This window comes from Macaca mulatta, chromosome 4 (assembly GCF_049350105.2).
Source record: "Macaca mulatta isolate MMU2019108-1 chromosome 4, T2T-MMU8v2.0, whole genome shotgun sequence".
NCBI lineage: Eukaryota > Metazoa > Chordata > Mammalia > Primates > Cercopithecidae > Macaca > Macaca mulatta.
The window spans coordinates 149,935,588-149,944,747 of NC_133409.1; positions in this window are offsets into that span (position 1 = coordinate 149,935,588).

The window sequence follows — 9,160 nt, forward strand, 5'->3', positions numbered from 1 at the left end:
CATTTGCTGGAGGAGCAAGAGTGAGACTGGTTGAATGTTGAAGGTGTTCCTCCACACACACACACACACACACACACAAACAAACACAGAGTTCCTTGACACTGACTAGCATAGCATTTGCTTTTTTGGTTCTAGGCATTGTCTCTGTTCAATCATTAGCTAATGACTAAGCTAACTGGGCAGAGACATCGAATGTTACATTCAGGAAAGAATGGAGACTTTACAAAATTAGATCAGAAAAATCTTTAAACAAACAAACAAACAAGCAGTAATATAACAAATGCAACAACAGCAAACTCTGTAGAGGGAGGAAATCTGGTTTCTAAGTTGCAACATTATAATATTCAAAATGTCTAGATTTCAACAAAAAGTAATGAGGCATGTAAAGAAAAAAGAAATCATGACCCATGCACAGAAAATAATAAAAAGAAACTGTTTCTGAAGAAGCCCAGACATTGGAATTAGTAGAATAAGACATGTCTAAAAAATAAAGTATAAGAATGATGTCTCAGCAATTTGAGAATATCAGAAGGAGAAATTATAGAAATAAACAGCAATTCTGCAGGTTAAAAATACAATAGCCAAAATGAAACACACACACACACACACACACACACACACTAGAGGTGCTCAACAGCAGGAAAATTTCTGCAGGCAGAACAAAGAATCTTTGAACTTGAAGATGGGACAGTTGAAGTTATCCATTCTGAACAACAGAAGAACAAATTTCTTTTTTTTTTTTTTTTTTGAGACGGAGTCTGGCTCTGTCGCCCAGGCTGGAGTGCAGTGGCCGGATCTCAGCTCACTGCAAGCTCCGCCTCCCAGGTTCACGCCATTCTCCTGCCTCAGCCTCCCGAGTAGCTGGAACTACAGGCGCCCGCCACCTCACCCGGCTAGTTTTTTGTATTTTTTTAGTAGAGACGGGGTTTCACCGTATTAGCCAGGATGGTCGATCTCCTGACCTCGTGATCCGCCCGTCTCAGCCTCCCAAAGTGCTGGGATTACAGGCTTGAGCCACCGTGCCCGGCCGAACAAATTTCTTTTAATGAACAGAGCATATGAGACCAATCTGACATCATCAAACATCCCAACATAAACATAATGAGATTCACAGAAGAAAAAAAACAAGAGAAGGGAGCAGAAGGAATATTTGAAAAAGTAATAGTCAAACCATTCAAAACTTGATGAAAAATATTAATGAGACATCCAACATGCTGAAAGAATTCCAAGTAGGAAAGAAAGGAGATCCACACTGAGACACATCATCATCAAACTGCTAAAATTCAAAGACAAAGAGAAAATCTTGACAGTAGCAAGAGAGAAGAGTTTCAACATGGGCAGGGGATCCTCAATAAAATTAAGAGCTTATTTATCATCAGGAACTGTGGAGGCCACAAAGCAGTCGAATGACGTATTTAAAAAGCTAAAAGCAAAAAGAGATATCATCGAATAATTCTGTACCCATCAAAATATTCCTTCAAAAATGAAAGACAAATTAAGACATATCCAAATAAACAAAAACTAAGATGCTAGAAGACTTGACCTGTAATACACGCAACCGGGTCTCTTTCAGGCTGAACTGAAAGGACACGCAACAGTAACTTACATTCATATGAAGAAATAAAAAACACTGATAAAAGTAATCACATAAGTAAATATAAGGCATACGTATGAATGTAGCTGGGCCTGGTGGCTCACGCCTGTAATCCCAGTACTTTGAGAGGCCGAGGCAGGTGGATCACACGAGGCCAGCAGTTCTAGACCAGTCTGGTCAACATGGTGAAACCCTGTCTCTACTAAAAATACAAAAATTAGCTGGGCATGGTGGCTCATGCCTGTAATCCCAGATATTCAGGAGACTGAGGCAGGAGAATTGCTTGAACCCGAGAGGCGTAGGTTACAGTGAGCCGAGATCATGCCACTGCACTCCAGCCTGGGTGACAGAGTGAGACTCTGTCTCAAAAAAAAAAAAAAAAGTATGTATGTATTCTTGTTTGTGGTTCGTTTTTTCATATCTGATTTAAAAAGCAACTACATAAAGTAATAATTACAAATCTAAGAAAGCAGAGTTATTATATACCTAATAAATACATTAATAGGCATATAATACATGAAGATATAATTTGCCATAATAACTACATAAAGGAGTACTGAGGATATATAGGAGCAAAATTGTATATATTATTGAGATTATATTGGTATTAATCCAATCTATATGATTATATATTAAGATGTTAATTGTAATCCCCAGTGAAATTAGTAAGAATGTAACTAAAAATTATATAGTAATATGAACAGAAAAGAATCAAAATGGCACACTAGGCCAGGCACGGTGGCTCATGTTTGTAATCCCAGCACTTTGGGAGGCCGAGGCGGGTGGATCACCTGAGGTCAGGAATTCAAGGCCAGCCTGGCCAACATAGTGAAACCCAGTCTCTACTAAAAAAAAATACAAAAAATTAGCTGGACGTGGTGGCAGGCACCTGTAATCCCAGCTACTCGGGAGGCTGAGGCAGGAGAATCACTTGAATCCGGGAAGCAGAGGTTGCAGTGAGCCGAGATTGTGCCATTGCACTCCAGCCTGGGCAACAAGAATGAAACTCTGTCCAAAAAAAAAAAAACACACACACACGCACATACTAGGAAATATCAGTTTTACACAATGAAGGCATAAGTGAAAGAATTGAGGGGAAAAATAAGATGAATTTTAAAAAGCAAAATGACAGAGTAAATTCTTGTTTATCGGTAATTACATTAAATGTAGAGAGAGTAAAATCTCTATTAAAAGACAGAAATTGGCAGAAAGAATTAAAAGAAAGCATGATCCAATTACGTATTTTCAATGAGACTCACTTTAGAGTCACAGACACAAAATAATATCACACAAAATATACTTTAAGACAAAAAATGTTAGTAGAGATGAGGAAGGGCATTGTATAGTGAAAAAGTTTCAATCTATCAAGAATATATAAGATTTATCTCTCTATTTATCCCCCCCAAAATACATAAAGGAGAAACTGACAGACTTGAATGGAGAAATAAACCGTTCAAGAATAATAATTGGAGATTTCAATACCTACTGTCTATATTGCATAGAACAACTAAACATAATATTGACAAAGAAATAGAAGACTTAGACAACAGGATAAACCAGTTGGACATAACAATTATCTATAGAACACTCAACAACAGCAAAATGCACATTCTTCACAAGTGCCCATGGAACACTTTGAAGAATGAGTCATATGTCAGGACACAGAATAATTCTTACTAAAACCATACACTAAAAACTAAAACCATACACATTATATTCTCCAACCATAATAAAATGAATTAGAAATCAATACCAGAAGGAAATTTGTAATAATAACATATATGTGGAAATTAGAAAACACACTCTTGAATAATCCCTGGGTCAAAGAAGGAATCACAAAGGAAATTATAAAATACTTTGAGATAAATAAAATGAAAATAGAAAATACCAAAACTTATTGGATACAGTGAAAGCAGAGCTGAGAGGGCTATTTATAGCTGTAAACATCTACATTTTAAAAGAAAAAAATGTACCATACCTTACACCTTAAGATACTGAGAATTAAAAGATCAAACATAAAATAAGCATAAAGATACAAATAGATTGGAGTAAAAATTAATAAAACTGAGAGTAGAAAAGCAATAGAGGATATCAATTAAACCAGAAGCTAGATTTCTGAAAATATCAGCAAGAATGACATTTAGCTAAAATGAGAGAGAAGGCTCAAAATACTAAAATCAGGAAAGAAAGAAGAGACATTACTAAAGACTTGATAGAAATAAAAAGGAACATGAGAAATACTAAGAACAATTATATGCTGAAAAATTAGGCAAACTCAATGAAATAGACAAATTCCTAAAAACAAACCACCAAACGGACTCAAGAAGAAATAGAAAATCTGAATATATCTATAATAAAGAGTTTGTTTTAGTGAATTAAAAAAAAAAAAACTCCAACAAAGAAAATTCTGACCCAGATGGTTCACTGGTGAATTCCACCAAACAATTACAGAAAAATTAATACCATACTTTCTAAACTCAAAAGGAGGAAACACTTCCTAATTCATTCTATGAGGCCAGTCCTACTCTGATATCAAAGCCAGAGAACGATAACTTGAGAAAGGAACTACGAAGTAATATCCTTTATGAATATGGATACAAAAATCTTTAACAAAATGCTAGAAAACTAAATCCAACAGTATGTTAAAAGGATTATACACAGTGGCCAAGTTGGATTTATCAGAAATGCAACATTGGTTCAACATATAAAAATCAATTAATGTAATACACAGATAAAATAAAATATAGGAAAAATACATACCAATTATCTCAATTGATGTGAGAAATATCTGACAAAATCCAACATTTTTTCCTGTTTTGCAAAACAATGAACACACTAGGAATGGGAGAATGCATACTCAATCTGTGAATTTAATATTGTATTTAATATTGAAAGTCTTAAATCTTTCTAAGTTCAGAAACAAAAAACATGTTAATTCTCAGCCGGGCACAGTGGCTCACGCCTATAACTTCAGCACTTTGGGAGGCTGAGGTGAGAGGATCACCTGAGGTCAGGTGTTCTAGGCCAGCCTGGCCAACATGTGAAACCCTGTCTCCACTAAAAATACAAAAATTAGCCAAATGTGTGCCTATAATCCCAGCTACTAGGGAGGCTGAGGCCAGAAAATCACTTGAACCTGGGAGGCAGAAGTTGCAGTGAGCCGAGATCTTGCCATTGCACTCCAGCCTGGGTGACAAGAGCAAGATTCCGTCTCAAAAAAAAAAAAAGTGTTAATTCTCATCACTTATAGTCAGCATTTTACTGGAGGTTATTCTCAGAAAAATTAGGCAACAAAATTAATAAAATACCTCCATCTAGGAAGTACAACTATTTTTATCTGCAGATGATATGTTAAATATAGAAAATCCTAAAGAACACACACCCACACGCATGCACACACAGACATACATGCACACACACACACTTAAAGCTAATAAGTTTAACAAAGTTGCAGAATATAAGATCAAGACACAAAAGTTAGGTACATTTCTACACACTAGCATTGAAAAATGAATGTAAAAGTGAAGTAAGGAAGATGTTCCATTTACACTACCACCAAAATAATAAAACATTTACGAATAAACATAACTGAGGGTGACTTTGGACTGTTTGTTCTTTTCTTTTTTTTTTTTTTTTTTTTTTTTTTGAGACACAGTCACACTCTGTCGCCCAGGCTGGAGTACAGTGGCACTGTGTCGGCTCACTGCAACCTCCACCTCCCAGGTTCAAGCAATTCTGCCTCAGCCTCCCAAGTAGCTGGGATTACAGGCGCACATCACCATGCCTGGCAATTTTTCTATTTTTAGTAGAAACGGAGTTTCACCATGTTGGTCAGGCTGGTCTCAAACTGCTGACCACGTGATCTGCCCGCCTCAGCCTCCCAAAGTGCTGAGATTATAGGCTTAAGTCACCACGCCTGGCCTGTTCTTCTTTTTCTAGTTCCTTGAGGTGTAATGTTAGGTTGTTTATTTCAGATCTTTCTCTTTTTTGGATGTAGGTGGCTTCTGCTATAAAATTCTCCTTTAGAGCTGCTTTTACTAAATTCCATAATTTTTGGTATGCAGTGTTTCCATTTTCATTTGGCTCAAAATGATTTTTATTTCTCTTTTAATTTCATTTTGACCCATTCATTATTCAGAGCATCTTATTTAATTTTCACATATTTGTGATTTTTCCAAAATTCCTCCTGTTATTTTCAGTTTCATTCCATTATGTTCAGAAAAATATTTGATATAATTTCAATCTTCTTAAATTTGTTAAAGATTTGTTTTGTGGCCTAACATATTATTTATCATAGAGAATGTTTCATGTGCTTTGAGAACAATGCAGCTACTGGATGAAATGCTCTGTATATGTCTAAGGTTCACTTAGTCTAATGTATGTCAAATCGAGGGTTTCCCTACTTATTTTATGTCTGGATGATCTCTACATTGTTGAAAATGAAGAATTGAAGTCCACCAATATTATCATATTGCAATCTATCTCACTTTTTTGATTAATATTTACTTCACATATTTAGGTATTCTGATGTTGGGTACATATATATTTACAATTAATATTTGCTCTTTATTAGCTGACCCCTTTATCCTTATATGATGACCTTCTTTTTCTCTTTTTATAGTCTTTAAAAATCTATTTTTTCTGACATAAATATAGCCACATTTGCTCTCTTTTAGTTATACTTTTCATGGAATCTCTTTTCCATTCCTTCACTCTCAAGCCTATGTGTGTCCTGAAGGCTCAAGTGGGTCTACTGTAGACAACATATTGTTGGATCTTGTTTTTTCTTTTTTTCAAAATCATTCAGCCACTCTGTGTCTTTTAATTGGAGAAATCTATTTATACTTAAAGTAATTATTTATATATAAGAACTTATTGACATATTGTTAAGTTTTTTACTGATTTGTAGTTCTTTTGTTCCTTTCTTATAATCTTGTGTCTTCCTTTGTAATTAGTAGTATTTGTTAGTGGTTTGCTTTCATTTCTTTCTTTATCTTTTGTGCATCTGCTGGAAATTTTTTTCTTTGTGGTTACCATGAGGCTTACAAAAATTATTTTATAGTTATAATACCCTAATTTAAGCTATAATGCCTTAACTACAATACAGTACAAAGACTCTACACTTTTGCTTTTCACACACATATACAGTTTATGATATTGATATCTTTATATGATGTATCTGCAAACCAATTACTATAGCCATAGTTATTTTAAATACATTTGTTTTTTTAACTTTTGTAAGAGTGATTATACACCACCTTTACAATATTAGAGTATTCTGAATGTGGTTATATATGTACATTTACCATTGGGTTTTATATTTTTTCTTTTTTTTTTTTTTTTTTTTTTGAGACGTAGTCTCACTCTGTCACCCACGATGGCGTGCATTGGTAAGATCTTGGCTCACTGCAAGCTCTGCCTCCCAGGTTCACATCATTCTCCTGCCTCAGCCTCCCGAGTAGCTGGGACTACAGGCCTGGCTAATTTTTTTGTATTTTTAGTAGAGACGGGGTTTCACCATGTTAGCCAGGATGGTCTCAATCTCCTGACCTCATGATCCGCTCGCCTCTGCCTCACTTATTCTATTTTTATGTTGTTACTTATTGTCCTTTTGTTTCAACTCCAAGAATTCCCTTTAGCATTTCTTGCAAAGCTGGTCTCATGGCGATGAAATCCCTCAACTTTTGTCCTCACATGTCTTTATCTCTCCTTCATTTGTCATAGATAGCTTTGTCAAGTATAGTATTCATGGTTGGTATTTCTTTTTCTTTTAGTACTTTAAATCTGTAACCCCACTCCCTCTTGACTTGCAAGGTTTTCGTTGAGAACTCTGGTATTGGAGATCTCTTATATGTGATGTTTCTTTCAGAATTCTCTTTTTGTGTTTGACCTTTGACAATCTGATTATAGTATGTCTTGGAGTATGTCTTTTTTGAATTGAACTTGCTTGGAGTGCTTTGATCATCTTCAATCTGGATGTCCATATCCCTCTCAAGATTTGGGAAATTTTCAGATAATATTCCATTGATTAAGCTTACTGCCCCTTCCTCTTTCTCTTCTTCTGGTACTTCCATAATTCATATATTTGTATGTTTGATGGTGTTCCATAAGTATGCATAAAACACTCATGGAAAAATAATCTCAAAATTTTTGAGTGGAGCAACCTAAAACTAGAAGGCATCACTTTCCTCTTCAAGTGACTGACTTCTTAACCTAGAAATCACCACCACAGGATGCATATAAGACTGAAACAAAATGTGGCTTTGTGAATATAGTGTGGGCTTTGGAGTCAGAAACTCTGCCATTTATTGGCTGGGTAACTTCTAGTGTCTCTCTCCATCTCAAAGAATTTCATTGTACAGTTTATTAGGGATTAAACAAGTTTGTACTTATAAGGTACTCACTATAGAACTCTGTAGTCAATAGATACTCAATATAAGGTGTTTATTACTCTCTTTGTTCTCCACAGTGGCTTATGACATCCCATTTACTGGCTCACTCTTCCTAGCACCACAGACCTCTGGACTGGATTTCTTCTTGCTATCTAACTCCAACAACTTGGCTTCTTTTGTTCACCTTCGTTTGTTTCAAGGCTCTTTTTTTAACTTTTAGTTCTAAGGGTACATGTAATTGCTTGTTATATGGGTAAATTGTGTGTTGTGGGGGTTTGGTGTACAGATTCTTTAGTCACCTGGGTAATAAGCATAGTACCTAAGAGATATTTTTTCTCCCTCCTCTTAGCCTCCATCCTCAAGTGGGCCCCAGTGTCTGTTCCCCTCTTAGTGCCCATGTGTTCTTGTTGTTTAGCTCCTACTTATAAGCGAGAACATATGGTATTTGATCTTCTGTTCCTGCTTTAGTTTGCTTAGAATAGTGGTCTCCAGCTCCATCCATGTTGCTGCAGAGGACATGATCTCATTCTTTTTTATGGTTGTGTAGTATTTCATGGTGTATATGTACCACTTTTTCTTTATCTGGTCTGCCTGTTTTTAAATATAGACATTCTTCTCATTTTTAATTATCAAACATTTATAAAGTGACTATTCTGTGGAAGGTTCTCTGCCTCAAGAGTTACAAAGATTAGGCCGGGGGGAGTGGCTCACACCTGTAATCCCAGCACTTTGGGAGGCTGAGGCGGGTGGATCACCTGAGGTCTGGAGTTCGGCACCGGCCTGACCAACAGGGAGAAACCCTATCTCTACTAAAAATACAAAATTAGCCAGGTGTGGTGACACATGCCTGTAATCCCAGCTACTTGGGAGGCTGAGGCAGGAGAATCTATTAAACTCGGGAGGCAGAGGTTGCAGTGAGCTGAGACGGCACCATGCACCCCAGCCTGGGCAACAAGAGTGAAGCTCTGTCTCAAAAAAAAAAAAAGTTACAAAGATTAATGATACAGAATCTCTGGCCTTAAAAATCTCTGAAAAACTAGAAATAATTCTAAAGCCCACATAGAGTGAGTTCCCTTCCAGTATTCTATACAAGTTCAAGGTCCTCCAAAGTATTCCTCAATCTTCCTAGCCTTTTGATCCTCCTCTGCCTTTTCTCCTGCCTCGCTGATGTTCT